Source organism: Chiloscyllium plagiosum, unplaced genomic scaffold, assembly GCF_037043375.1.
Source record: "Chiloscyllium plagiosum isolate Xiang-an unplaced genomic scaffold, Cpla_swu_hap1 HiC_scaffold_17, whole genome shotgun sequence".
NCBI lineage: Eukaryota > Metazoa > Chordata > Chondrichthyes > Orectolobiformes > Hemiscylliidae > Chiloscyllium > Chiloscyllium plagiosum.
Window position 1 is genome coordinate 3,757,628 of NW_028270155.1, and position 25,742 is coordinate 3,783,369.

General features: G+C 48.6%; 1 long non-coding RNA gene across 1 annotated transcript in view; it reads left to right on the plus strand.

Moving 5' to 3' along the window:
• The window catches only part of LOC148147276 (uncharacterized), a 108,905-nt gene that overhangs the window by 21,839 nt on the left and 61,324 nt on the right, over positions 1-25,742 (plus strand). Inside the window, exon 2 of the long non-coding RNA XR_015759846.1 lies at positions 11,649-11,890. This is a non-coding gene — a long non-coding RNA (uncharacterized LOC148147276). The remainder of the gene's footprint in view (positions 1-11,648; positions 11,891-25,742) is intronic.

Genomic DNA, 25,742 nt, shown 5'->3' on the forward strand with positions numbered 1-25,742 from the left:
ACCCTCTGTAATTCACACTGACACAGTGTAATTCATACTGACCCTCTGTAATTCACACTGACCCTCTGTAATTCACACTGACACAGTGTAATTCATACTGACCCTCTGTAATTCACACAGAACCCACTGTAATTCACACAGCACCCTCTGTAATTCACACAGAACCCACTGTAATTCACACAGCACCCTCTGTAATTCACACAGAACCCACTGTAATTCACACTGCACTCTCTGTAATCCACACAGGACGCTCTGTAATTCACACTGACCCTCTGTACTTCACACAGCACCCTCTGTAATTCACACAGCACCCTCTGTAATTCACACAGCACCCTCTGTAATTCACACTGTCCCTCTGTAATTCACACAGCACCCTCTGTAATTCACACAGCACCCTCTGTAATTCACACTGACCCTCTGTAATTCACACATCACCCTCTTTTAATTCACACAGCACCCTCTGTAATTCACACTGACCCTCTGTAATTCACACAGCACCCACTGTAATTCACACTGACACAGTGTAATTCACACTGATATTCTGTAATTCACACTGACCCTCTGTAATTCACACTGACACAGTGTAATTCATACTGACCCTCTGTAATTCACACTGACCCTCTGTAATTCACACTGACCCTCTGTAATTCACACTGACACTCAGTAATTCACACTGCACCCTCTGTATTTCGCACTGACCCTCTGTAATGCACTCAGCATCGTCTGTAATACACACATCACCCCCTACAATTCACACTGACCCTCTGTAATTCACACTGCACCCTCTGTAATTCACACAGCACCCTCTGTAATTCACACTGTCCCTCTGTAATTCACACAGCACCCTCTGTAATGCACACTGACCCTCTGTAATTCACACAGCACCCTCTGTAATTCACACTGACCCTCTGTAATTCACACAGCACCGTCTGTAATTCACACAGAACCCACTGTAATTCACACAGCACCCTCTGTAATTCACACAGAACCCACTGTAATTCACACTGCTCCCTCTGTAATTCACACAGACCGTATGTAATTCACACTGCACTCTCTGTAATCCACACAGGACGCTCTGTAATTCACACTGACCCTCTGTACTTCACACTGACCCTCTGTAATTCACACTGTCCCTCTGTAATTCACACAGCACCCTCTGTAATTCACACTGCATCCTCTGTAATTCACACAGCACACTGTAATTCACACTGACCCTCTGTAATTCACACAGGACCCTCTGTAATTCACACAGCACCTCTGTAATTTACACAGGACCCTCTGTAATTCACACAACACCCTCTGTAATTCACACTGCATCCTCTGTAATTCACACAGCACACTGTAATTCACACTGACCCTCTGTAATTCACACAGGACCCTCTGTAATTCACACAGCACCTCTGTAATTCACACAGGACCCTCTGTAAGTCACACAGCACCCTCTGTAATGCACACTGACCCTCTGTAATGCACACTGCACCCACTGTAATTCACACTGTCCCTCTGTAATTCACACTGCATCCTCTGTAATTCACACAGCACACTGTAATTCACACTGACCCTCTGTAATTCACACAGGACCCTCTGTAATTCACACAGCACCCTCTGTAATTCACACAGGACCCTCTGTAATTCACACAGCACCCTCTGTAATTCACACAGGACCCTCTGTAATTCACACAGCACCCTCTGTAATGCACACTGCACCCACTGTAATTCACACTGACCCTCTGTAATTCACACAGCACCCTCTGTAATGCACACATCACCCCCTACAATTCACACTGACCCTCTGTAATTCACACAGCACCCTCTGTAATGCACACAGCACCCTCTGTAATTCACACTGACCCTCTGTAATTCACACTGTCCCTCTGTAATTCACACAGCACCCTCTGTAATTCACACTGTCCCTCTGTAATTCACACAGCACCCTCTGTAATTCACACAGGACTCTCTGTAATTCACACTGTCCCTCTGTAATTCACACTGCACCCTCTGTAATTCACACTGCGCCCTCTGTAATTCACACTGACCCTCTGTAATTCACACTGACCCTCTGTAATTCACACAGCACCCACTGTAATTCACAATGACCCTCTGTAATTCACACAGTACCCTCTGTAATTCACACAGAACCCACAGTAATTCACAATGACCCTCTGTAATTCACACAGCACCCTCTGTAATTCACACAGAACCCACAGTAATTCACAATGACCCTCTGTAATTCACACAGCACCCTTTGTAATTCACACTGACCCTCTGTAATTCACACAGCACCCTCTGTAATTCACACTGACCCTCTGTAATTCACATAGCACCCTCTATAATTCACACAGCACCCTCTGTAATTCACACTGACCCTCTGTAATTCACATAGCACCCTCTATAATTCACACAGCACCCTCTGTAATTCACTCAGGACCCTTTGTAAGTCGCACAGCAACCTCTGTAATTAACACTGACCCCCTGTAATTCACACTGCACACTTTGTAATTCACACAGCACCCTCTGTAATTCACTCAGGACCCTTTGTAAGTCGCACAGCAACCTCTGTAATTAACACTGACCCCCTGTAATTCACACTGCACACTTTGTAATTCACACAGCACCCGCTGAAATTCACACTGACCCTCTGCAATTCACACAGGACCCTCTGTAATACACACAGCACCCTCTGTAATTCACACTGACCGTCTGTAATTCACACACACACACTCTGTAAATCACACTGACCCTCTGCAATTCACACTGACTTTCTGTAATTCACACAGCACCCTCTGTAATTCACACAGCACCCTCTGTAGTTCACACTGACCCTCTGTAGTTCACACTGACCCTCTGTAATTCACACAGCACCCTCTGTAGTTCACACTGACCCTCTGTAGTTCACACTGACCCTCTGTAATTCACACAGCACCCTCTGTAATTCACACTGACCCTCTGTAATTCACACTGACCCTCTGTAATTCACACTACACCCTCTATAATCCACACTGACTCTCTGTAATTCACACTGACCCACTGTAATTCACACAGCACCCTATATAATTCACACAGCACCCTCTGTAATTCACACTGACCCTCTGTAATTCACACAGCACCCTCTGTAATTCACACTGACCCTCTGTAATTCACACTGACCCTCTGTAATTCACACTACACCCTCTATAATCCACACTGACTCTCTGTAATTCACACTGACCCACTGTTATTCATACAGCACCCTATATAATTCACACAGCACCCTCTGTAATTCACACTGACTCTCTGTAATTCACACTGCACCCTCCATAATTAACACTGACCCTCTGTAATTCACACTGACTCTATTAAAGGATTGGACACTCTGGAAACATGTTTCCACTGATGGGTGTGTGCCGACCCAGAGGACACAGCTTAAAAATACGGGGTAGACCATTTAGGACAGAGATGAGGAGAAACTTCTTCACCCAGAGAGTGGTGGCTGTGTGGAATGCTCTGCCACAGAGGGCAGTGGAGGCCCACACTCTGGATTCATTTAAGAAAGAGTTGGATAGAGCTCTCAAAGATAGTGGAATCAAGGGTTATGGAGATAAGGCAGGAACAGGATACTGATTAAGGATGATCTGCCATGATCATATTGAATGGTGGTGCAGGCTCGAAGGACAGAATGGCCTACTCCTGCACCTGATTTCTATTGTCTATTGACTCTCTGTAATTCACACTGACCCTCTGTAATTCACACTGACCCTGTCTAATTCACACAGGACCCTCTGTAATTCACACAGGACCCTCTGTAATTCACACTGCACCCTCTGTAATTCACACAGGATCCTCTGTAATTCACTAACCCTGTTAAAGGATTGGATACTCTGGAGGCAGGAAACATGTTTCCGCTGATGGGTGAGTGCCGACCCAGAGGACACAGCTTAAAAATACGGGGTAAACCATTTAGGACAGAGATGAGGAGAAACTTCTTCACCCAGAGAGTGGTGGCTGTGTGGAATGCTCTGCCCCAGAGGGCAGTGGAGGCCCAGTCTCTGGGTTCATTTAAGAAAGAGTTGGATAGAGCTCTCAAGGATAGTGGAATCAAGGGTTATGAACATAAGGCAGGAACAGGATACGGATTAAGAATGATCAGCCATGATCATATTGAATGGCGGTGCAGGCTCGAAGGACAGAATGGCCTACTCCTGCACTTGATTTCTATTGTCTATTGACACCCTGTAATTCACACTGACCCTCTGTAATTCACACAGCACCCTCTGTAATTCACACTGACCCTCTGTAATTCACACAGCACCCTCTGTAATTCACACTGACCCTCTGTAATTCACACTGACACTCTGTAATTCAAACAGCACCCTCTGTAATTCACACAGGATCCTCTGTAAGTCACACAGCACCCTCTGCCATTCACATTAACTCTCTGTAATTCACATTGCACCCTGTGTAATTACACAGGACCCTCTGTAATTCATACTGACCCTCTGTATTTCACACAGCACCCTCTGTAATTCACACAGGATCCTCTGTAAGTCACACAGCACCCTCTGTAATTCACATTAACTCTCTGTAAGTCACACAGCACCCTCTGTAATTTACACAGACCCTCTGATCACCATGCTCTCTGACTGATTACTAATGAAATGTGTTCAAACTCCGATCAATCCCGGTGGCCTGTCTCGAATTGTCAGTGTTCTAGATGCTCAGTGCCACAATGGACTGGCCACAATGCAACTGACCGTTGGAGTGGTCACCGAACACCACCCCACCTATTGTCTGAGCCTGGGGGAGGGGAATACCGAGAGCCAACCACTATCTGACCCATCACCAACGAGATCCAGGGCTGCAGGGTAACTATTCTAGAGACATTACCACCATTCTCCCCCCTCCCTCACTGTCTCCTTACAGAGAGATTACAGTTCCTGCCTCATGGTGATAATAATTACAGGAAATCATTGCTTTGGGAACCTTCAGTAAACTTCACAAGATAGTATCGAGACTGCACACAGTATTGAGAGATCTACAGGAAATAACATACAGTCTGGAATCTAATCAAGAGGTTCGGGGTGATTTATATACAGAATAACAGAGACCCGGGAGGGAGTTACAGACTGGAATCTAATTGAGGGGTTCAGGGTGATTTATATACAGAATAACAGATACCCCAGGTGTGAATTACAGACTGGAATCTAATCGAGGGGTTCAGGGTAGTTTATATATGAATATTAGATAATCAGGAGGGAGTTACAGACTGGAATCTAATCGAGGGGTTCAGGGTAGTTTATATATGAATATTAGATAATCAGGAGGGAGTTACAGACTGGAATCTAATCGAGGGGTTCGGGGTAGTTTATATATGAATATTAGATAATCAGGAGGGAGTTACAGACTGGAATCTAATCGAGGGGTTCAGGGTGGGTTATATATGAATATTAGATAATCAGGAGGGAGTTACAGACTGGAATCTAATCGAGGGGTTCAGGGTGGGTTATATATGAATATTAGATAATCAGGAGGGAGTTACAGACTGGAATCTAATCGAGGGGTTCGGGGTGGGTTATATATGAATATTAGATAATCAGGAGGGAGTTACAGACTGGAATCTAATCGAGGGGTTCGGGGTGGGTTATATATGAATATTAGATAATCAGGAGGGAGTTACAGACTGGAATCTAATCGAGGGGTTCGGGGTGGGTTATATATGAATATTAGATAATCAGGAGGGAGTTACAGTCTGGAATCTAATCGAGGGGTTCGGGGTGGGTTATATATGAATATTAGATAATCAGGAGGGAGTTACAGACTGGAATCTAATCGAGGGGTTCAGGGTGGGTTATATATGAATATTAGATAATCAGGAGGGAGTTACAGACTGGAATCTAATCGAGGGGTTCGGGGTGGGTTATATATGAATATTAGATAATCAGGAGGGAGTTACAGACTGGAATCTAATCGAGGGGTTCGGGGTGGGTTATATATGAATATTAGATAATCAGGAGGGAGTTACAGACTGGAATCTAATCGAGGGGTTCGGGGTGGGTTATATATGAATATTAGATAATCAGGAGGGAGTTAGAGAGTAAAATAAATTCAAAAAAGGGAAGCTGAAATCTCCAGGTCTGAGATAGTCAGTATTCTATTACACATGCCATGTATCTTCAGTTGGGGGAGGAGCTGGGTGGGGAGGTGACAGTATCTTTTTGGAAATGATCATCTGGACAGACTAGTGATGATGCAGAACCTCACCCCATTCGGAGTAGCAGCACAGCAATTTATCCCTCTGTAAAGTTCAGACAGACTGAGGTGTGGGGTCGTCAAACCACGCAAGCTCAATTGTTTGAGTCCATCCCAGAGGGAGGGGTTTGTGTATTGATCTGGGGTAGTGGACAGACACTGTACGGGAAGGTTACTGAAAGGTCAGCTAGTCCAGATGGACCTGACAAAAGTCTCTGTGCATATCACCCTTAGAGCCAACAGAAAGAGTAAATTCAAACACGATCCACAGCCTCCAACCTCAGTCTGGGAACCCTGCAACTGCCTGACTCTACCTCAGACCCAAACCTCACAAACCTGACCACCCTGGTCGGCCCATCGTCTCTGCCTGCTCCCACCCCACCGTACCCATCTCCTCATACCTCAACACCGTCCTGTCCCCCTTGCTCCAGGATCTCCACACATAAGTTCAAAACACCACCCACACCCTTCATCTCCTCCATGACTTTGGTGTCCCTGGCCCTCAATACCTCCTCTTCACCATGGACCAGTCCCCGTACACATCCATCTGCCATGACAAAGGCCTCCAAGCCCTCTGCTTCTTCCTCTGCCACCGACCCAACCAGATACCTTCCACTGACTCACTCATTCAATTGGTGGAACTGGTCCTCACCCTCAACACCATTCCCAATGAAGGGCTTATGCCCAAAATGTCGACTCCCTTGCCCCTCAAATGCTGTCTGACCTGCTGTGCTTTTCCAGCATCACACCTTTTGATGACAACAATTGAAAGCTCTGCAGATTGATGGAATATCCTGCTGACCTTCTGTTCAACACAGACAGAGGCGAGGAAAGCATTGACCGGTCAGTGTGTGTGTGGGACTGTACCCCAGTGAGAGTCCGTGTGTGTGGGACTGTACCCCAGTGAGAGACAGTGTGTGTGGGACTGTACCCCAGTGAGAGACAGTGTGTGTGGGAGGGACTGTACCCCAGTGAGAGTCCGTGTGTGTGGGACTGTACCCCAGTGAGAGACAGTGTGTGTGGGACTGTACCCCAGTGAGAGACAGTGTGTGTGGGACTGTACCCCAGTGAGAGACAGTGTGTGTGGGAGGGACTGTACCCCAGTGAGAGTCCGTGTGTGTGGGACTGTACCCCAGTGAGAGACAGTGTGTGTGGGACTGTACCCCAGTGAGAGTCAGTGTGTGTGGGACTGTACCCCAGTGAGAGACAGTGTGTGTGGGACTGTACCCCAGTGAGAGTCAGTGTGTGTGGGACTGTCCCCCAGTGAGAGACAGTGTGTGTGGGACTGTACCCCAGTGAGAGTCAGTGTGTGTGGGACTGTAACCCAGTGAGAGACAGTGTGTGTGGGACTGTACCCCAGTGAGAGTCAGTGTGTGTGGGACTGTAACCCAGTGAGAGACAGTGTGTGTGGGACTGTACCCCAGTGAGAGACAGTGTGTGTGGGACTGTACCCCAGTGAGAGACAGTGTGTGTGGGACTGTACCCCAGTGAGAGTCAGTGTGTGTGAGACTGTACCCCAGTGAGAGACAGTGTGTGTGGCACTGTACCCCAGTGAGAGTCAGTGTGTGAGGGAGGGACTGTACCCCAGTGAGAGACAGTGTGTGTGGGACTGTACCCCAGTGAGAGTCAGTGTGTGTGTGGGACTGTACCCCAGTGAGAGACAGTGTGTGTGGGACTGTACCCCAGTGAGAGTCAGTGTGTGTGTGGGACTGTACCCCAGTGAGAGACAGTGTGTGTGGGACTGTACCCCAGTGAGAGTCAGTGTGTGTGGGACTGTACCCTAGTGAGAGACAGTGTGTGTGGGACTGTACCCCAGTGAAAGTCAGTGTGTCTGGGAGTGGACCCCAGTGAGAGTCAGTGTGTGTGGGACTGTACCCAAGCGAGAGACAGTGTGCGTGGGACTGTACCCCAGTGAGAGTCAGTGTGTGAGGGAGGGACTGTAACCCAGTGAGAGTCAGTGTGTGTGGGAGTGGACCCCAGTGAGAGTCAGTGTGTGTGGGACTGTACCCCAGTGAGAGTCAGTGTGTGTGGGGGACTGTACCCCAGTGAGAGACAGTGTGTGTGGGACTGTACCCCAGTGAGAGTCAGTGTGTGTGGGACTGTACCCCAGTGAGAGTCAGTGTGTGTGGGACTGTACCCCAGTGAGAGTCAGTGTGTGAGGGAGGGACTGTACCCCAGTGAGAGTCAGTGTGTGTGGGGGACTGTACCCCAGTGAGAGACAGTGTGTGTGGGACTGTACCCCAGTGAGAGTCAGTGTGTGTGGGACTGTACCCCAGTGAGAGTCAGTGTGTGTGGGACTGTACCCCAGTGAGAATCAGTGTGTGTGGGACTGTACCCCAGTGAGAGACAGTGTGTGTGGGAGTGTACCCCAGTGAGAGTCAATGTGTGTGGGACTGTACCCCAGTGAGAGTGAGTGTGTGAGGGAGGGACTGTACCCCAGTGAGAGACAGTGTGTGTGGGACTGTACCCCAGTGAGAGTCAGTGTGTGTGTGGGATTGTACTCCAGTGAGAGACAGTGTGTGTGGGACTGTATCCCAGTGAGAGTCAGTGTGTGTGTGGGACTGTACCCCAGTGAGAGTCAGTGTGTGTGGGACTGTACCCCAGTGAGAGTCAGTGTGTGTGGGACTGTACCCCAGTGAGAGTCAGTGTGTGTGGAACTGTACCCCAGTGAGAGACAGTGTGTGTGGGGCTGTACCCCAGTGAGAGTCAGTGTGTGTGGGACTGTACCCCAGTGAGAGACAGTGTGTGTGGGACTGTACCCCAGTGAGAGTCAGTGTGTGTGTGGGACTGTACCCCAGTGAGAGACAGTGTGTGTGGGACTGTACCCCAGTGAGAGACAGTGTGTGTGGGACTGTACCCCAGTGAGAGACAGTGTGCGTGGGACTGTACCCCAGTGAGAGTCAGTGTGTGAGGGAGGGACTGTACCCCAGTGAGAGACACTGTTTGTGCGACTATACCCCAATGAGAGACAGTGTCTGTGGGACTGTATCCCAGTGAGAGTCAGTGTGTGTGAGACTGTACCCCAGTGAGAGACAGTGTGTGTGGCACTGTACCCCAGTGAGAGTCAGTGTGTGAGGGAGGGACTGTACCCCAGTGAGAGACAGTGTGTGTGGGACTGTACCCCAGTGAGAGTCAGTGTGTGTGTGGGACTGTACCCCAGTGAGAGACAGTGTGTGTGGGACTGTACCCCAGTGAGAGTTAGTGTGTGTGTGGGACTGTACCCCAGTGAGAGACAGTGTGTGTGGGACTGTATCCCAGTGAGAGTCAGTGTGTGTAGGACTGTCCCCCAGTGAGAGACAGTGTGTGTGGGACTGTACCCCAGTGAGAGTCAGTGTGTGTGGGACTGTACCCCAGTGAGAGACAGTGTGTGAGGGAGGGACTGTACCCCAGTGAGAGACAGTGTGTGTGGGACTGTACCCCAGTGAGAGTCAGTGTGTGTGAGACTGTACCCCAGTGAGAGACAGTGTGTGTGGGACTGTACCCCAGTGAGAGTCAGTGTGTGAGGGACTGTACCCCAGTGAGAGTCAGTGTGTGTGTGGGACTGTACCCCAGTGAGAGACAGTGTGTGTGGGACTGTACCCCAGTGAGAGTCAGTGTGTGTGGGACTTTACCCCAGTGAGAGTCAGTGTGTAAGGGAATGTTCCCCAGTGAGGGTCAGTGTGTGTATGTGTGGAATTGTACCCCAGTGTGTGTTGGACTGTTCCCCAGTGAGATTCAGTGTGTGTGGGACTGTACCACAGTGAGGGTCAGTGTGCGTGTGGGACTGTATCCCAGTGAAAGTCAGTGTGTGTGAGACTGTACCCCAGTGAGAGTCGGTGTGTGTGAGACTGTACCCCAGTGAGAGTCAGTGTGTGTGAGACTGTACCCCAGTGAGGGTCAGTGTGTGTGAGACTGTACCCCAGTGAGAGACTGTGTGTGTGGGACTGTACCCCAGTGAGAGTCAGTGTGTGTGAGACTGTGCCCCAGTGAGGGTCAGTGTGTGTGAGACTGTACCCCAGTGAGAGACAGTGTGTGTGGGATTGTACCACAGTGAGAGTCAGTGTGTAAGCGAATGTTCCCCAGTGAGGCTCAGTGTGTGTGAGACTGTACCCCAGTGAGGGTCAGTGTGTGTGAGACTGTACCCCAGTGAGGGTCAGTGTGTGTGTGTGTGGCTGTATCCCAGTGAAAGTCAGTGTGTGTGTGGGACTGTACCCGAGTGAGAGTCAGTGTGTGTGAGACTGTACCCGAGTGAGGGTCTGTGTGTGTGTATGTGTGGAATTGTACCCCAGTGTGTGTGGGACTGTGCCCCAATGAGAGTCAGTGTGTGTGGGACTGTACCCCAGTGAGAGTCAGTGTGTGTGGGACTGTCCCTCAGTGAGAGTCAGTGTGTGTGGGACTGTCCCTCAGTGAGAGTCAGTGTATATGGGAGCCCATACCCCAGTGAAATGCAGACTCCATTTCTACAAAGCCTTTCATAATCCTTAAAAATCCGAAATGCCTCAAAGGCAATGAGACCTTTGAAGTGATGTCTTTGTTTTTAAAATATATGGGATCAGGATGAGGGAGGATTGTTCGCCAGTGGAAATGATTGCAACTGCTGTGAAGTTTGAGAGGATAGTATTGGATACATTCTGACTGGGTGGAAATGTTGATAGCAGGTCATTAGCTCTTTTTCAATCCTTTGGCATTTGTGAAGTTAATGAGGAATGAGAACCAGGCAGATTGTTCACACTATACTGTCTATGCTCTGTCAGAGTGAGGCACTGGCTTGAACTTTGTGCTGAGCTGAGAGAGTGTACAGTGTTGGGCAGTATTTCCCAAATTCCCAGCAGAAGGGAATTAGAATAATGGGATTCAGTACAGAAACGTACAAGGTGTGTGTGTGTACGTGTGTGTACGTGTGTGTGTGTATGTGTGTGTGTGTGTACGTGTGTGTGTGTGTGTATATACGTGCGTGTGTGTATGTGTGTGTGTGTACGTGTGTGTACGTGTGTGTACGTGTGTGTACATGTGTGTGTACGTGTGTGTGTGTGTGTGTGTACGTGTGTGTACGTGTGTGTGTGTACGTGTGTGTGTACGTGTGTGTACGTGTGTGTGTACGTGTGTGTGTGTACGTGTGTGTGTGTGTACGTGTGTGTACGTGTGTGTGTGTACGTGTGTGTGTGTACGTGTGTGTGTGTGTACGTGTGTGTGTACGTGTGTGTACGTGTGTGTGTACGTGTGTGTGTGTGTACGTGTGTGTGTGTGTACGTGTGTGTACGTGTGTGTGTGTACGTGTGTGTGTGTATGTACGCGTGTGTCTGTTTGTGTATACGTGTGTGTGTGTGTGTACGTGTGTGTGTGTGTGTGTACGTGTGTGTGTGTGTGTGTACGTGTGTGTGCTTTCAGTAATGCACAGCCTGCGCTGAACTATAAAGAGTGAATTATCTCCTCACTTTTCACAGGCTCACACACACACTCTGAGAGTCGGAGAGACGGATGAGCAAGAGACAGAGAGAAAGGGAGACGGAGAAAGGGAGCTGTTCAGCTGACAGATGCTGAGATTGTGAATATTGCCTCTCAGTCATAAAGATGACCATGAGACCATCCTGTCTTTTCTCGTTAATCCTGTTGTTAGGAATGCTGGGCCTCATTTTGCTGGTGCACGTCCAGGACCTAATGGAGATCATCCAACAGGAGGGAGCAGGTCAGTGACTTCAGCATCACCTTCCCATCAGCATCGGGCTCAGCAGAGTGTACCTGGCGTAAACACCTCGGGTCCAGGGAGCAGCTCACACTCCCTTGAGTTTAGAACATTTAAGACGATCTGACTGAGCTGTGTAAAATGTTAAAGGGTATTTTAATCGATGGATAGAGAGAGAGAGAGAGAGGGAGCGACAGAATTTTCTCTCACGTTGGGGACCAGAATGCTGTCAGTCTGGCAATGAAATGAGGCAGCTTGGTAGTGGGAAACGGGAATCCTCTGCCCAGATCCACCTGGAATGTCAAGGCTGACTGACACTGTTCTGAGGAAGGGTCACTGGACCCAAAACGTTAACTCTGATTTCTCTTCACAGATGCTGCCAGACCTGCTGAGCTTTTCCAGCAATTTCTGCTTTGGTCTCGGATTTCCAGCATCCTCTGTGTTTGTATGTAGGAGTTTGATCTGGTTGGTGTGCTACCTGAGGACAGGGCTATATAGTCCTGGTCCCACCCAGACCTCAGTTAGAGGTGAACCACATCACACAATCCCATTTCTTAGGCGCTGGGGAATACTTGCAGCTTCCAGTCCCTCACAATCCAACATCAATTCACCTGCCACTGAGGAACATGTTCCTTCCTGATCCTCATCGTTCTTGCTGTGGTTTTTTTTTAGGTGGATATATTTAAAAGATATATTTAGCTCATGGTGTTAATCACTCTCACAGATCCAGTACATTCACTCGTACAATGGGTTTTCTCAAATCAAAAACTTTACTGTGAATTTAATTTAATGCTCACAAGTCGGAGAATGAGAATATTCCATTTTTCAACAACCTACTGTCCCCATCAAACACTCCCAGCACAGGGGCAACATGAGGTTAGATACAGAGTAAAACTCCCTTTACACTGTCCCCATCAAACACTCCCAGCACAGGGGCAACATGGGGTTAGACACAGAGTAAAACTCCCTTTACACTGTCCCCATCAAACACTCTCAGGACAGGGACAGCGCAGGGTTAGATACAGAGTAAAGCTCTCTCTACAATGTCACTATCAACACTCCCAGGACACGGACAGTACGGGGTTAGATACAGAGTAAAGCTCCCTCTACACTGTCACTATCAAACACTCCCAGGACAGGGACAGCACGGGGTTAGATACAGAGTAAAGCTCCCTCTGCACTGTCCCCTCATCAAATACTCCCATGGATAGGGACAGCACGGGGTTAGATACAGAGTAAAGCTCCCTCTACACTGTCTCCCATCAAACACTCCCATGGACAGGGACAGCATGGGGTTAGATACAGAGTAAAGTTCCCTCTACACTGTCCCTATCAAACACTCCCAGGACAGGGACAGCGTGGGGTTAGATACAGAGTAAAGCTCTCTCTACAATGTTCCATCAAACGCTCCCAGGACAGGGACCTCATGGGGTTAGATACAGAGTAAAGTTCCCTCTACACTGTCATCATCAAACACTCCCAGGACAGGGACCTCATGGGGTTAGATACAGAGTAAAGCTCCCTTTACACTGTCCCCATCAAACACTCCAGGACAGGGACAGCGCAGGGTTAGATACAGAGTAAAGTTCCCTCTACACTGTCCCTATCAAACATTTCTGGGACAGGGACAGTACAGGGTTAGATACAGAGTAAAGCTCCCTCTACACTGTCCCCATCAAACACTCCCAGGACAGGGACAATACGGGGTTAGATACAGAGTAAAGCTCCCTCTACACTGTCCCCATCAAACACTCCCATGGACAGGGACAGCACGGGGTTAGATACAGAATAAAGCTCCCTCTACACTGTTCCCATCAAACACTCCCAGGACAGATGTGGTGAATTGACAATGATGAAAGGTCTGGTTTCCCCACTCTATGGCAGGATTATAACGAGCCAGTCTCTCTGTCGGTCTATCATTGTCACGTTCTGAACAGAAGATGCAGCTTCACTCAGGTCACTGAGCGACCTGGGTCTTGAGCTATGGTCGACTTCTCTCCATCTTCCCCAGTCACTGCCTTTTTGGAAACTGGTATCAAAGTAATTTTCCACAAAATTAGGCAGCATTTACTTCATATCTTCAGCGTAAAACAAACTTCCTGCTGCTGCCAGGGAGCACACAACCCATCATAATGTTGATGTCAGCCTTGTTGTCCTGTGAAAGCTCATCCCATTTTATGTCAGACTGCTGGACCTTAAAGAGTTAATGCCAAAGGCAGGTTGCATCAGATAGTCTTGTAATAAACTCACTTTGTGTTTATTCACTTGTGGGACTTGGACATTGTTGGCTGGGCCTAGTATTTATTGCCATCCCTAGTTGCCCCTTGAGAAGGTGGGGTTGGGCTGGCTTCTTGAACAGCTGCAGTCCATGTGCTGTAGGTAGAGCCACAATGCTCTTAGGGAGGGAATTCCAGGATTTTGATCCAGTGACCTGAAGGGACTGTGACTGGGTGTGACAGGACTGCAGAGCTGAGGTCTGATCTGTTGGTTGCGGGATCACTTAGCTCTGTCTATCACTTGGAGTAGTCCTGTTTGGAGTTGTCACTAGGCTGACACCTCATCTTCAGGTCTGCCTGGTGCTGCTCCTGGTATGCCCTCCTGCACTCTCCATTGAACCAGGGTTGATCCCCTGGCTTGATGGTAATGGTTGAGTGGGGGATATGCCAGGCCATGAGGTTGCAGATTGTGCTGGGGTACAGTTCTGCTTCTGTTGATGGCCCACAGCGCCTTATGGATGTCCAGTGTTGAGTTGCTAGACCTGGTTGAAGTCTGTCTGTTTTAGCACGGTGATAGTGCTATACAACACAATGGAGGGTATTCTCAGTGTGAAGTCTCCACAAGGACTGTGTGGTGGTCACTCTTACTGATACTGTCACGGACAGATGTATCTGCAGCTGGCAGATTAGTAAGGATGAGGTCAAACACGATTTTTCCTCTTGTTGGTTCCCTCACCACCAGCCGCAGACCCAGCCTAGCAGCGATGTCCTTTAGGATCCGACCAGCTCGATCAGTGGTACTGCTGCTGAGCCACTCTTGGTGGTGGACACTGAAACCCCCCACCCAGAGGACATTCTGTGGCCTTGCCATCCTCAGTGCTTCCTCCAAGTGTTGTTCAACATGGATGGGTAACGATTCATCAGCTGAGGGAGACGGTATGGGGTAATCAGCAGCGGGTTTCCTTGGCCCCTGTTTAACCTGAAGCCATGAGACTTCATGGGATCTGGAGTCAATGTTGAGGACTCCCAGGGCAAATCCCTCCTGACTGAATCCCACTGTGCTGTCCCTTCCTCTGCTGGGTCTGTCCTGCTGGTGGGATGTGGCATATCCAGGGATGGTGATGGTGGGGTCTGAGATGTTGTCTGTAAGGTATGATTCCGTGAGTATGGCTGTGTCAGGCTGTCCCTTGACTAGTCTGTGAGACAGATCTCCCAATGTTGGCATGAGCCCCCAGATGTTAGTGAGGAGGGCCCTGCAGGGTTGGCAGGACTGTTTCTGCCGTTGTCTTTTCCGCTGCCTAGGTCCATGCTGGGTGATTATAGAATCATAGAATCCCTTCAATGTGGAAACAGGTCACTAGGCCCAACAGGATGCAGAGCTGGGCTGAGAAGTGGCAGATGGAGTTCAACCTGGATAAATGCGAAGTGATGCATTTTGGAAGGTCGAATTTGAATGCTGAATACAGGATTAAAGACAGGATTCTTGGCAGTGTGGGGGAATAGTGGGATCTTGGGGTCCACGTACTTCGATCCTTCAAAGTTGCCACCCAAGTTGTTATGAGACCGTATGGTGTTTTGGCTTTCATTTACAGGGGAATTGAGTTTAAGAGCCGCAAGGTTTTGCTGCAGCTCTATAAAACTGTATAGTATTACAGCTGTGGAAAGGACGATGGATGAAGACTCGCCATCTGAGGTAGTTTGGGCTGAGGTTAGGAATAGGAAAGGTGAGCTCACCCTGTTAGGAGTTTTCTACAGGCCTCCTAATAGTCCTAGAAACATAGAAGAAAGGATTGCGAGGATGATTCAAGAGAAGAGTGAAAGTAATAGGGTGGTTGTTATGGGGGACTTTAACTTTCCTGATATTGATTGGGAAAGCTATAGCTCAAGTTCGTTAGATGGGTCAGTGTTTGTTCAATGTGTGCAGGAGGGTTTCCTGACACAATATGTAGACAGGCCAACAAGAGGTGAGGCCATACTGGATTTGGTTCTGGGTAACGAACCAGGCCAGGTGTTAGAATTAGAGGTAGGTGAGCACTTTGGGGACAGTGACCACAATTCGGTGACTTGCACTCTAGTGATGGAGAGGGATAAGTGTGCACGACAGGGCAAGAGTTATAGCTGGGGGCAGGGAAATTATGATGCGGTGAGGCATGACTTAGGATGTGTGGCTTGGAAAAAAAAACTTCAAGGCATGGGCACAATTGATATGTGGAGCTTGTTCAAGGAGCAACTATTGAGTGTCCTTGATAAGTATGTACCCGTCAGGCAGGGAGGAAAGGGTCGTGTGAGGGAGCCGTGGTTTAATAAGGAATTGGAATCCCTTGTTAAAGGGAAGAGGGCGGCCTATGTAAAGATGAGGCGTGAAGGTTCAATTGGGGCGATTGAGAGTTATAAGGTAGCCAGGAAGGACCTGAAGAGAGAGCTAAGAGCAGCAAGGAGGGGACATGAAAGGTCCTTAGTTGGTAGGATTAGGGAAAACCCTAAGGCTTTCTATAGGTATGTCAGGAATAAAAGAATGACTAGGGTAGGAATAGGTCCAGTCAAGGATAGTAGTGGGAAGTTGCGTGTGGAGGCTGAAGAGATTGGGGAGACACCGAATGAATACTTTTCGTCAGTATTCACTCAGGAACAGGACATTGTTGTCAATGTGAGTACTGAGTCACAATTAAGTAGAATGGATGGCTTTGAGGTATGTAGAAAAGAGGTGTTGGAAATTCTTGAAAGGGTGAAAATAGATAAGTCCCCTGGGCCTGATGGCATTTACCCTAAGATTCTCTGGGAAGCAAGGGAGGAGATTGCAGAGCCATTGGCCTTGATTTTTATGTCCTCGTTGTCTACAGGAGTAGTGCCAGAAGATTGGAGGCTAGCAAATGTGGTTCCCTTGTTCAAGAAGGGGAGTAGGGATAACCCTAGTAACTATAGGCCGGTGAGTCTCACTTCTGTTGAGGGCAAAGTCTTAGAGAGAATTGTAAGGGATAGGATTTATGAACATCTGGATAGGAATAATGTGATCAAGGATAGTCAGCATGGTTTTGTGAAGGGCAGGTCGTGCCTCACAAACCTTATTGAATTCTTTGAGAAGGTGACTAAGGAGGTGGACGAGGGGAAAGCGGTAGATGTGGTGTATATGGATTTTAGTAAGGCGTTTGATAAGGTTCCCCATGGTAGACTACTGCAAAAAATACGGAGGTATGGCATTGAGGGTGAGTTGGAGGTTTGGATTAGGAATTGGCTGGCTGGAAGAAGACAGAGGGTAGTAGTTGATGGCAAAGGTTCATCTTGGAGTGCTGTCACTAGCGGTGATCTGCAAGGATCTGTTTTGGGACCATTGTTGTTTGTCATTTTTATAAATGACCTGGAGGAGGGGTTAGAAGGTTGGGTGAGCAAGTTTGCGATAATACGAAAGTCGGAGGAGTTGTAGACAGTGAGGAAGGATATGGCAGGTTACAGCGGGATACAGATAAGCTGCAGAACTGGGCAGAAAGGTGGCAAATGGAGTTCAATGTAGCTAAGTGTGAGGTGATTCACTTTGGTAAGAGTAATAAAAAGATGGGGTACTGGACTAATGGTCGGATACTTGGTAGTGTGGATGAGCAGAGGGATCTTGGTGTCCATGTACACAGATCTCTGAAAGTTGCCACCCAGGTAAATAGTGCGGTGAAGAAGGCATATGGCGTCCTGGCTTTTATTGGTAGAGGAATTGAGTTCCGGAGTACTGAGGTCATGTTGCAGTTGTATAAGACTCTGGTGCGGCCACATCTGGAGTATTGTGTGCAGTTTTGGTCGCCATATTATAGGAAGGATGTGGAGGCACTGGAACGGGTGCAGAGGAGGTTTACCAGGATGTTGCCTGGTATGGTAGAAAGATCGTATGAGGAAAGGCTGAGGCACTTGGGGTTGTTTTCATTGGAGAAAAGAAGGTTTAGGGGTGACTTGATAGAGGTGTACAAGATGATTAGGGGTTTAGATAGGGTCGACAGTGAGAATCTTTTTCCACGTATGGAGTCAGCTATTACAAGGGGGCATAGCTTTAAATTAAGGGGTGGTAGGTAAAGGACAGATGTTAGGGGTAGGTTCTTTACTCAGCGAGTCGTGAGTTCATGGAATGCCCTGCCAGTAGTAGTGGTGGACTCTCCCTCATTATGGGCATTTAAGCGGGCATTGGATAGGCATTTGGAGGATAGTGGGCTAGTGTAGGTTAGGTGGGCTTGGATCGGCGCAACATCGAGGGCCGAAGGGCCTGTACTGCGCTGTATTCTTCTATGTTCTATGTTCTAACCCTGATTAGACCACTCTTGGAATACTGTGTTCAGTTCTGGTCACCTCATAATAGGAAGGATGTAGATGCTTAAGAGAGGGTGCAGAAGGAGATTTACCAAGATGATGCCTGGATTGGAGGACTTATCCTATGAAGAGAGGTTAAGTGAGCTAGGACTTTTCACACTGGAAAGAAGAAGAAAGAGAGGTGACTTGATAGAGGTGTACAAGGTCAAGAGAAGAATAGATAGAATAGATAGCCAGAGACTTTTCCTCAGGGCAAAAATAGCTGTCACGAGGGGCCATAATTTTAAGGTGATTGAAGGAAGGTTTAGGGGAGATATCAGAGGTAGGTTCTTCTGCAGAGAGTGGTGGGTGTGTGGAATGCACTGCCAGCAGTGTTAGTAGAGTCAGGGACATAGCGACATTTAAGCAACTGCTGGATAAGCACATGGACGGCGATAAATTGAGGGGTGTGTAGGTTAGGGTGATCTTAGATTAAAATAAATGCTCAGCACAACATTGTGGGCCGACGGGCCTGAACTGTGCTGTACTGCTCTATGTAAAAACAAGGACTGCAGATGCTGGAAGCCAGAGTCTAGATTAGTGTGGCGCTGGAAAAGCGCAGCAGGTCAGGCAGCATCCGAAGAGCAGGAAAATCAACGTTTCGGGCAAAAGCCCTTCATCAGGAACAGTTTTGGCACAGTGGCTCAGTGATTAGCACTGTTGCCTCACAGCATCAGGGACCCGGGTTCAATTCCAGCCTCGGGTGACTGTCTGTGTGGTGTTTGCATATTCTCCCTGCGTCTGCGTGGGTTTCCTCCGGGTGCTCCGGTTTCCTCCCACAGTCCAAAGATGTGCAGATCAGGTGAATTGGCCATGCTAAAATGCTCTCTCTGTTCCTGATGAAGGGCTTTTGCCCGAAACGTTGATTTTCCTGCTCCTCAGATGCTGCCTGACCTGCTGTGCTTTTCCAGCACCACTCCAGCCTGTATTGTTCTATGTTCTATGCCCTATGTTTTAAGCCCACTTCAACCCTCCAAAGAGTATCCCACCCAGACCCATTCCCCTACCCTATTACTTTACCTTTCCCCTGGCTAATGCACCAAACCTACATATCGCTGAACACTATGGGTGATTTCCCATGGTCAATTCACTAAACTACACATCTTTGGACTGTGGGAGGAAATGGAGCACCCGGAGTAAACCCACACAGACACGGGGAGAAAGTGCAAACTCCTTTTTTAATCATTCATTCAATCATAGCATCATGTGGAAACAGACCATTAGGCCCAACACGTCTACACCAACATTTGGATTTGAAGTTTTACAGTGACCACTCCAAGAAAAACCAGCAATCTAAAATTGAAACAAATTACATAGAACATAGAACAGTACAGCACAGAACAGGCCCTTCAGCCCACGATGTTGTGCCGACCATTGATCCTCATGTAAGGTAAACCTAATGTACGAACCCTCAAATTTCTGTGACCAGATGCATGTCCAGCAGTCTCTTAAATATCCCCAATGACCTCGCTTCCACAACTGCTGCTGGCAACGCATTCCATGCTCTCACAACTCTCTGCATAAAGACATGGGTATGAAAGGAGAATTGCCCAAAGCTAACAGCGTAAACAGACTGAAATATATGGCTCTACATTAACAGTAAGGAAATGTTCAACAAAAGGACATGCCATTGAAACCCACAAAACCTCAGTTAGAAAGAATAATCAGTGGCCCATGTGGATCATTAAGGATCATATTCAATTAAAAGAGGCTTCAAAGACAATCAATAAAAACTACCAATCCTGAAGACAGCATGTCTTCGAAACTGACAAAGGGCTATCGAAATGTTGAAGCAGGTGTTAAAAGGAGAGCAAGGGTTCTCCCAGCAAAAGGAGTGTTGCAGGAAACAGAAACATTGTTGGATTTAATGAGATGGTAAGGGAGACAGAAATGTGGTGGCAGTGATGGCGGAGATAGGGAGAGTGTTAAGGGCCTGAGCGATGTTACAAAGCCAGTACAAATTGCTGAATGTGACAGTGGTGAGGATGGTGCATGAGATATAAAGGGCTGACACTCATCCACACACTCACATAAAATTAACGAATAAAACTCAGCGCTGTACAGAGAAATTCCTGTGCAAATCCACAAGATTAAAATAGTTCTGCACACATAACTCACCTTTCAGAGTCCACAAGACCAAGCCTAGCTCCTCAGGTAGATTAGCCACAGTCCACAGAACAAAACACATTCTCCACATCAAACTGACAATTCACAATCTCTAGGATTAACCAGCTGTGCACACAAAACTACCTGTTCCCAGTCCATAGGATCTGTCTGGTTTCATTTCTTTGAGACGTTGTAGCAGTTGGTACAACTGAGTGGCATGCTAGGCCATTTCAGAGGGCAACTGAGAGTCAACACCATCGCTGTGGGTCTGGAGTCACATGTAGGTCAGAGCAGGTAAGGATGGCAGATTTAGTCCCTAAAGGGCAAGAGTGAACCAAATGGATTTTTCTGACAATTGACAATGGATTCATGGTGATCAGTAGGTTCTTAATCCAGACATTTTTTTGTTGAATTCAAATTCTACCATCTACTGAGGAGGAATTCCAAGCCCGTCCCCAGAATACTACCTGAGTCTCTGGACAGACAGTTTAGCAATAATACCACGAGACCATCCACTCATCTTGCAATAACCTCACCTTGTAATAAACTCAGCATGTGACTTCACTGGGGAAGCTGAATGTCTGAAGGTGGATAAAAAACCTGGACCAGATGGACTACACCCTAGGATTCTGAAGGAGATGGCTGAGGGGGTCGTAGAGGCAAAGGTGGTGATCTTTCAGGAATCATTGGAGCCAGGGACGGCCCCAGGGGACTTGAAAATGGCTAATTTAGGAAAGGACGGAGGCAGAACACAGCAAACTATAGGCCGGTTAGCCTGACTGTGGTCATTGGTAAAGTTTTACACTCAATTGTTCAGGATGAGATTGCAAAGTACTCGGGAGTAGATGGTAAAGAGTGGCAGAGTCAGCATGGCTTCATCAGAGGGAGGTCCTGCCTGACAAATCTGTTAGAGTTCTTTGAGGAGGCCATGAGCAGGTTAGACAAAGGAGAGCCAGTGGATGTGATCTATCTAGACTTCCAGAAGGCTTTTGACAAGGTTCCACACAGGAGGCTACTAAATAAGTGTCCATTGTATTAGGGACAAGATATTGGCATGGATAGAGGATTGGCTGACTGGCAGGATGCAGAGATTAGGGGTAAAGGATGGCAGCCAGTGACTAGTGAAGTTCCACAGGGGTCCATGTTGGGACCACAGCTATTCTCGTTGTACATTAATGATCTGGATGAAGGAACTGAGGGCATTGTTACTAAGTTTGTAGATGAAGATGGGTGGAGGGACGGGTAATGTTGAGTAAGTGTGGGGGGGCTGCAGGAGGATATGGACAAGCTGGGAGAGTGGGCACAGAAGTAGCAGATAGAATGTAATGTGGGAAACTACGAGGTTATGCACTTTGGTAGGAAGTATAGAGACGCAGGCTAAACATGGAAAGGCTTTGGAAATCTGAAGCATGAAAGAACTTATGAATTCTCTTAAGGTTAAGATGAAGGTTCAGTTGACAGTTAGGAATACAAATGCAACGTCAGCATTCATTTCTAGAATAGAAGAGCTGGGATGTACTGCTGAGGCCGGGATAAAGCTCTGTAAAAACAAGGACTGCAGATGCTGGAAACCAGATTCTGGATTAGAGTGGTGCTGGAAAAGCACAGCAGGTCAGGCAGCATCCGAGGAGCTGCTTCTCGGATGCTGCCTGGATAAGGCTCTGGTCAGACCCCATTCAGAATATTGTGATCAGTTCTGGGCCCCGTATCTAAGGAAGGATGTGCTGACCTTGGAGGGGGTTCCTGGGGAGGTTCACGAGAATGATTCCGGGGATGAAGGGCTTGTCATATGAGGAGGGTTTGAGGACTCTGGGTCCGTGCTTGATGGAGGTTGGAAGGGTATGGGGGGGATCTGATCAAACCTTTCAGAATCCTGAGAGATCTGGATAGCGTGGACATGGAGAAGATGTTTCCACCAATAGGACCCAAGGGCACAGCCTCAGAGAAAAGGGCCAAATCTTTAGATTGGAGATGACGAGGAATTTCTACAGCCAAGGGTGGGGAACCTGTGGAGCTCATTGCCACAGAGGGCTGTGGAGGCCTTATCATTGAATGTATTTAATACAGAGACCGACAGGTTTGGGCGGCACGGTGGCACAGTGGTTAGCACTGCTGCCTCACAGCACCAGAGACCTGAGTTCAATCCCCGCCTCAGGCAACTGTCTGTGTGGACTTTGCACATTCTCCCCGTGTCTCCTGCGTGGGTTTCCTCCCACAGTCCAAAAATGTGCAGGTTAGGTGAATTGGTCATACTAAGTTGCCCATAGTGTTAAGTGAAGGGGTAAATGTAGGGGAATGGATCTGGGTGGATTGCTCTTTGGAGGGTCGGTGTGGACTTGTTGGGCCGAAAGGCCAGTTTCCACTCTGTAAATAATCTAAGGTTCTTGATTCGTAAGGGGAACAACAGTTAAAGTGAGAAAGCAGGAGAACGGGGTTGGTATTCTTATCAGCAACCATCAAATGGTAGAGCAGACTTGATGGGCTGAATAGCCTCATTGTGTTCCTACAACCTTATGGTCTTATTGATAAAGTATAACAAACTCACCTTGTAACAAACCTGCTTTGTAGTTGCTGAGTTCAAAAAATTCTTTTGAAATTGAATCAAAGTCTTTGAAACAATAGAGATTTGAGAAAGGACATTGGGACAATTGTTGTGCTATCAGAGTAGCTCAAAACTCCTGTCTGGCCATGACCTTCTCAATGTTCCTGTATTTATTGTGCACAAACCACAGCTCTCAATGCAGACTCACCTCTAACCCTAAATTCCTCCTTGTTATTTCACACTTCATTTAGTTTACTGAGAAATAAGGTGTTTCAGCCCAAAATGGGTTCTTCAGGAATATTTTAAAAAGAAACAATCATGTTCAATTATATTTATATTTTTCTCTGAATTGTAGATAGTACTTTGTGTAAATTAGGATCTGGGGGACTTTGTCTATGTCATCTTCCAGAAATATACCAGTATTCTGGTCAGGGTGTCACTATTTAGAGAGGACCCTGGTTATGGGTCAGGACCCCGGTTATGGTTAGGAATGGACCCTGGTTATGGGTCAGGAATGGAGCTGGAAATGTGTTGCTGGAAAAGCGCAGCAGGTCAGGCAGCATCCAGGGAACAGGAGAATCGACGTTTCGGGCATAAGCCCTTCTTCAGGAATGAGGAAAGTTTGTCCAGCAGGTCAGGAATGGATCCTGGTTATGGTCAGGAATGGATCCTGGTTATGGGTCAGGACCCGGGTTATGGGTCAGGAATGGACCCAGATTTTGGTCAGGAATGGATCCTGGTTATGGGTCAGGACTCGGGATATGGTCAAGAAAGGGAGTCCTTGGATATTGGCAAGATTTCAAGGATGTTGCAGAGAGTTTCGGATGTGAAAGGTTATATGTGAGGTGTGTCAGTGTCTAAGGTGTAACCCTGGGTGTGTTATACTACAAAGAGGGAGCGAAGAGTGTGTTAGCATTAAAAGACAATGTGTAGACCTCATACACTTGCTAACAATGCTAATGGGCATCATGTCCAAATATCTCAGGCTTCCTTCATGACGGTTTGGATGAATTTCAGAGAGTGCTGCTGGACTCACCCCAGGTCACTGTCACCCCTCAGGCCAGTGCACACTGACTGACCTTAACTCTCAGCACAGTAACAGTTCCAGGTGAAACTGTTCCCCCTCATTTCCAAACCCGTCCATGGCTTCTTTCTTCACAACCTCTGTCAACGCCTCTAGCCCCATGTCCCCACCCCTCCAGCCCCATGTCCCAACTCCTCCAGCCCCATGTCCCAACCCCTCCAGCCCAAAGCCCCAACTCCTCCAGCCCAATGTCCCAACTCCTCCAGCCCCATGTCCCCACCCCTCCAGTCCCCTGTCCCAACTCCTCCAGCCCAATGTCCCAACTCCTCCAGCCCCATGTCCCCACCCCTCCAGCCCCATGTCCCAACTCCTCCAGCTCAATGTCCCAACTCCTCCAGCCCAAAGTCCCAACTCCTCCAGCCCAATGTCCAAACCCCTCCAGCCCCAAGTCCCAACCCCTTCAGCCCCATGTCCCAACACCTCCAGCCCCATGTCCCAACCCCTCCAGCCCCATGTCCCAACCCCTCCAGCCCCATGTCCCAACACCTCCAGCTCCATGTCCCAACCCCTCCAGCCCCATGTCCCAACACCTCCAGCCCCATGTCCCAACACCTCCTGCCCCATGTCCCAACCCCGCCAGCCCCAAGTCCCAACCCCTCCAGCCCCATGTCCCAACCCCTCCAGACCCATGTCCCAACCCCTCCAGCCCAATGTCCCAAACCCTCCAGCCCCAAGTCCCTACTCCTCCAGCCCAAAGTTCCAACCCAACGAGCCCCATGTCCCAACCCCTCCAGCCCAATGTCCCAACTCCGCCAGCCCCATGTCCCAACTCCGCCAGCCCCATGTCCCAACTCCTCCAGCCCCATGTCCCAACCCCTCCAGCCCCATGTCCCAACCCCTCCAGCCCAATGTCCCAACTCCTCCAGTCCCCTGTCCCAACTCCTCCAGCCCCATGTCCCAACCCCTCCAGCCCCATGTCCCAACCCCTCCAGCCCCAAGTCCCTACTCCTCCAGCCCAAAGTTCCAAACCGTACAGCCCCATGTCCCAACCCCTCCAGCCCCATGTCCCAACCCCTCCAGCCCCAAGTCCCTACTCCTCCAGCCCAAAGTTCCAATCCCTCCAGCCCACAGTCCCAACTCCTCCAGCCCAAAGTCCCAAACCCTCCACCCCAAAGTCCCAACCCCTCCAGCCCCATGTCCCAACCCCTCCAGCCTAATGTCCCAACCCCTCCAGCCCAATGTCCCAACCCCTCCAGCCCCATGTACCAACTCCTCCAGCCCTATGTCCCAACCCCTTCAGCCCAGTATCCCAACTCCTCCAGCCCAATATCCCAACCTCTCCAGCCCAATATCCCAACCCCTCTAGCCCCATGTCCCAACCCCATCAGCCCAGTATCCCAACTCATCCAGCCCAATATCCCAACCCCTCTAGCCCCATGTCCCAACCCCATCAGCCCAGTATCCCAACTCATCCAGCCCAATATCCCAACCCCTCCAGCCCAATATCCCAACTCCTCCAGCACCATGTCCCAACCCCTCCAGCCCCATGTCCCAACTCCTCCAGCCCCATGTTCCAACCCCTCCTGCCCAGTGTCCCAACCCCTCCAGTCCAGTATCCCAACCCCTTCAGCCCAGTATCCCAAC